Here is a 6,000-nt window from a genome sequence, read left to right as displayed (position 1 = left end):
TTACATTTAAAGTTAATATTGTTATGTGTGAAATTGTTCCTGTCATTATGATGCTAGCTCATTATTTTGCCCATTAGTTCATGCTATTTTTTCATAGAGTCAATGGTCTTTACAACTTTTACGTTTTTACAGTGGCTTGTACCAGTTGTTCCTTTCCATGTTTAGTGCTTCCTTCAGGAGTACCCCACTCTCTTCTGTCTTGTAGGGTTTCTGCTGAGAGATCCACTGTTAGTCTGATGGACTTCTCTTTGTGAGTAGCCTGACCTTTCTCTCTGGCTGCCCTTAACATTTTTTCCTTCATTTCAACCTTAGTGAATCTGATGATTATGTCTTGGGGTTGCTCTTCTTGAGTAGTATCTTTGTGGTGTTCTATGTATTTCCTGAATTTGAATGTTGGCCTGCCTTGCTAGGTTGGGGAAGTTCTCCTGGATAATATCCTGAAGAGTGTTTTCCAACTTGGTTCCATTCTCCCCATCACTTTCAGGTACATCAATCAAATGTAGATTTGGTCTTTTCACATAGTCCCATATTTCTTGGAGGCTTTGTTCATTTCTTTTCACTCTTTTTTCTCTAATCTTGTCTTCTCACTTTATTTCCTTGAGTTGATCTTCAATCTCTGATATCCTTTCTTCCACTTGATCAATTCAGCTATTGATACTTATGTATGCTTCGTGAAGTTCTTGTGCTGTGTTTTTCAGCTCCATCAGGTCATGTATGTTTTTCTCTAAACTGGTTATTCTAGTTAGCAATTCCTCTAACCTTTTTTCAAGGATCTTAGCGTTCTTGCATTCGGTTAGAACATGCTCCTTTACCTCGGAGAAGTTTATTACCCACCTTCTGAAGCCTACTTCTGTCAGTTCGTCAAACTCATTCTCCATCCAGTTCTCTTGCTGGCAAGGAGCTGTGATCCTTTGGAGGAGAAAAGGCATTCTGGTTTTTGGAATTTTCAGCCTTTTTGTGCTGGTTTCTCCCCATCTTCGTGAATATATCTTCCTTTGGCCTTTGATGTTGGTGACCTTCGGATAGGGTCTCTGAGTGGACATCCTTTTTGTTGATGTTGATACTATTCCTTTCTGTTTGTTAGTTTTCCTTCTAACAGTCAGGCCCCTCTGCTGCAGGTCTGCTGGAGTTTGCTGGAGGTCCACACCAGACCCTATTTTCCTGGATATCACCAGCAAAAGCTACAGAACAGCAAAGATTGTTGCCTGTCCCTTCCTCTGGAAGTTTCGTCCCAGAGGGTCACCTGCCAGATGCCAGCCAGAGCTCTCCTGTATGAGGTGTCTGTCAACCCCTGATGAGAGGTATCTCCCTGTCAGGAGGCACAGGAGTCAGGGACCCACTCGAGGAGGCATTCTGTCCCTTATCAGACCTCGAATGCTGCAGTGGGAGATCCGCTGCTGTATTCAGAGATGTCAGGCAAGGACGTTCATGTCTGCTGAAACTGTGCCCATAGCCACCCCTTCCCCCAGGTGCTCTGTCCCATGGAGGTTTTATCTATAAGTCCCTGACTGGGGCTGCTGCCTTTTTCTCAGATATGCCCTGCCCAGAGAGGAGTCTAGAGAGGCAGTCTGGCCACAGCAGCCTTGCTGAGCTGCGGTGGGCTCCTCCCAGTTCGAACTTCCAGGCAGCTTTGTTTACACTGTGAGGGGAAAATCGCCTACTCAAGCCTTGGCAAGGGCAGATGCCCTTCCCCCCACCAAGCTCAAATGTCCCAGGTCAAGCTCACACTGCTGTTCTGGTCGTTAGAATTTCAAGCCAGTGGATCTTAGCTTGCTAGACTCCACGGGGATGGTACCTGCTGAGCCAGACCATTTGGCTCCCTGGCTTCAGCCCCCTTTCCAGGGGAGTGAATGATTCTGTCTCACTGGCGCCAGGTGCCACTGGGGTATGAAAAAAAAACTCCTACAGCTAGTTCAGTGTCTGCCTAAATGGCCGCCCAGTTTTGTGGTTGAAACCCAGGGCCCTGGGTGACGTAGGCACCAGAGGGAATCTCCTGGTCTGCCGGTTGTGAAGACCCTGGGAAAAGTGCAGTATCTGGGCCAGAGTGCACTGTACCTTCCGGTAAAGTCTCTCACGGCTTCCCTTGACTAAGGGAGGGAAGTCCCTTGACCCCTTGCACTTCCCATGTGAGGTGACACCCCACCCTGCTTCGGCTCACCTTTCATGGGCTGCACCTACTGTCCAATCAGTCCCAATGACATGAACTGGTTACCTCAGTTGGAAATGCAGAGATCACCCACCTTCTGCATTGATCTTGATGGAAGCTACAGACTGGAGCTGTTCCTATTTTACCATCTTGCCAGCCTCCAAAAACTTTAAATAATTGGAGAAACTGGCTTTTGAAATGCTTGTATTAATCTGTTCTCACACTGCTATAAAGAACTACCTGAGACTGGGTAATTTATAAAGAAAGAGGTTTAGTTCACTGACAGTTTGGCAAGCTATAAAGGAAGCATGGCTGGGAAGCCTCAGGAAAATTACAATCATGGCAGAAAGTGAAGAGGAAGCAAGCACATCTTACCATGGTGGAGCAGGAGAGAAAGAGCTAGAGTGCAAAGGGGGAAGTGCTACTACAAACTTTCAAGCACCAGATCTCATGAGAACTTACTATCAGAAGAATAGCAAGGGGAAAATCTGCCCCCATGATTTAATCACCTCCTATCAGGTCCCTCCCAACAATGGGAATTACAGTTCAAGATGAGAGCCAAGCCATATCAATGCTTAAAGACACAGTTGTAAAATCATGCTGTGTTGCATCTTACCAGATTTCTGAACATCAGTGATTGAGGAATATTGACTGTTAACCAAGCATTGTCATACTATGAATGCTCCAATTTTTCTTTATAATTTTTGAAACATATGTTCATAGGTAAATAAGTTTGATGTTTGCATGGTTTTTGAACTTTATATAAATGATTTTGCATGTACATATTCTTCAAAACTTTTTTTCATCAATATTATGTTTGTGAGATTCTTTCATGTTGATTTGTATAGCTGCAGTTCATTTGCTTTCATTGCTGTCTGGAATCACATTGCTGGATGACATATTCATGGTCTACAGGTTTTTGTTTACAAACTATGCTGTTAGGAACAATCTTCTACAAGTTTGCAGACACACATTTATGATACTTTCTTAGTCTCCTCTAGCTGCTATAACAAAATACCTTAGACTGGGTAATGTATAAACAACAGAAATGTATTGCTGACAGTTCTGGAGGCTGGAAAGTCCAAAATCAAGGCACCAGCAGATTCAGTGTCCGGTGAGGGCTCTCTGGTTCACAGATGGTGTCTTCTATATGTCCTCACATGGTGGAAGGGCAGTTCTCAAACCTCTTACATAAGAGCACTAACACCATTCATGAAGGTGGAGCCCTCATGACCTAATCACTTCCCAAATGCTGTATGCTTAATACTATCACATTAGGGATTATGTTTCAACATATGAATTTGGGGGAAACACGGCAGATATATTGTCAAAAGTGAAATTATTGGTTATAAGATATGCACATCTTCGCCTTTATGAGAGTTCCAAGTTGTTTTCCAAAACACTTGTGTCAATTTATACTCCTACCCACAGAGTGTAACTGTTTCCTTTGTTCCATTCTCTAGACAATACTCAATATTCTCAGACTTTTTTTTTTTTTACAATCTGTTGGTATAAAATAATAACTAATTGTGGTATTAATTTGAATTGTTCTAAGGAATTCAGTCTTCATACTTTTATTAGACATTTATGTTTTCTTCTCTTGAAATAACTGTTCATGTCTTTTGACACCATGGAATACTTGACATTTTATTAATTTGTATTGTTCTTACTGGTTCATATGAGTTTATTATATTTCTGGACAATAATCTCTTGTCAGTTATATGTTACAAATATTTTCTCCCAGTTTGTGGCCTTTCTCTTTACTTTTATGGTGTATTTTGAAGAACAGAAGTTTAATTTTAATTTAGTCAAATTTATCTATCATTTTCTTTATGTGTTGTACTTTTTATATCTTGTTTGAAAAAAATTCCCCTAACTCAAAAGTCATAAAGTAATCTCATGTATTGTCTTGGAAAGTTTAAAGTTTTACTTTTCACTTTGAAGTATTTTATTCAGCAGAAGCTAGGTTTTACATATAGTGTGAAATAGACATCTTTTTTTAAAAAAATACTTATCTAAATAAGCTAGAACTATTGATTAAATAGTCTACATATTTCCCACCGATCGTCAATGCCACCACTGCATTATATCAAGTTTCCATATATTTGTGTGTCTGTTTATGAGATGTATGCTATGTTCCAATAATTATTTGTCTACTACCACTTATCCAAGTTCATGTTGTCTTAATTGCATTACTTTTACAATGCATCTGGAAATCTAAGAGGGTAGTACTACCCCATATCTTGTTCTTTCTTTTCAAAGTCTTCTGTAGTAGTCTGCCCATTTCTCTTCCATAAAAAATGATTACACTTGGAATGATTTCATTTTAAAATCAGCTTTTCATGTTCAATGAAAATCCCTGTTGATTTTCATGATGGGAAATACATTGAATATAGAGATCAGTGTAAGAACCATTGATATTGCTATTATATTGGGTCTCTATCTATAATGCTTTTCATTGGTTTATGCTGTCTTTTACGTCTTCCTATAAAGTTTTAAAAGTTTCTCCAAAACATTCTTGCACATTTTTTGTTCTATTTGTTCCTGGATACTTTTTATTTTTGATGCATTATAAATCTGTCTTTTAAAATTGTTATCTTCTAATTATTTGTAACATATATAGAAAAAATGAAGTTGGCTTTTAATATGAATTTTGAACTCCAATAACCCTGTACATTTTCATATTAGTTCTAATAGGTAATTAAACTTTTTGTGTATTTTATGACAAATTTATAATATTTTATTTCTATCTTTTCAAAGTTTATACTTTTTATTTATCTACCTTGTCTTAATGCTGATAAGGGATTTCAGTACATTGTTGGAAACAGGTGGTGATAGCAGATATCATTTTCTTATTCTATGTTTTAAAGTACAGTCTTCTAAAGTTTCACCATTTAGAATGATGTTTGCGGTCGATGTTTCCAGCTACGTTTAAATCATTTTAGGAAGATTCTTTCTAATCCTATGTACACAGTTGTTTAGAAATACTAGTTTTCTGGCTAACTAAACCTTTTATGTTTATGTGCCATTCCTTTTTATTCCAGTAATGTTTTTGTCTCAAAGTTTATTTGGTCTGATATTAATATAACAGCTTTCTCTTGGTTAGAATTGCCTGGTATATATTTTTCTTCTTTTCTCTTTCAACCTTTCTGCACTCATATTTTATTTGTGTTTCTTTTTAATAACATAGAGATTTGAAAACTCATTCTAATAATTTTTATATTTTAAGAAGTTAGTTCACTTTTACTAATGATTATTGATATATTTTAGTTTATTTCCCTAATTTTATTCTTATCCAATTTTTTTCTCTTCCTGCCATATTTTGGATTGACTGATTTTTTTGTTTATGTCATTTTTTTTCTGTTTTCAAAATTGTATACTCTATTTCTATACATTTTGTGGTTACCTTTGAATTTTAGCAAGCATATTTAACTAAATCTAAGGTTATAATAACTTTTTCCTCCTCCAAACAATTCAAGATTTTAAAACTCCTTAATTCTGCTTATCCCTCCCTAGGCTTACATCCTACTGTTGACTATTATTTTAGCTTGATTTAATAGTGTTTTTTAAATCCCATAAATTATACATTAGGATCATAATTTCAAATAATCATCCTTTGTTTAGCTTTACTCACATATTTACAATTATCATTGCTTACCTTCCCTTCACACATCTCAGTCCTTTCTGCAGTACATCGTTGAAGAGTTCCTTTAGTATCTACTGTTGGTCAATATTTTAAGCTCATGTCTGAAAAATATTTTTCACCCCTATTCTCCAACAGTAGTTTACCTTGATATCCAATTCCAGGTTGATAGATTTTTTCACAGCATTTAGAAAACAGTATGCCATTATTG

This window comes from Symphalangus syndactylus, chromosome 19, assembly GCF_028878055.3.
Source record: "Symphalangus syndactylus isolate Jambi chromosome 19, NHGRI_mSymSyn1-v2.1_pri, whole genome shotgun sequence".
NCBI lineage: Eukaryota > Metazoa > Chordata > Mammalia > Primates > Hylobatidae > Symphalangus > Symphalangus syndactylus.
Note: the sequence above shows the minus strand (reverse complement) of the source record.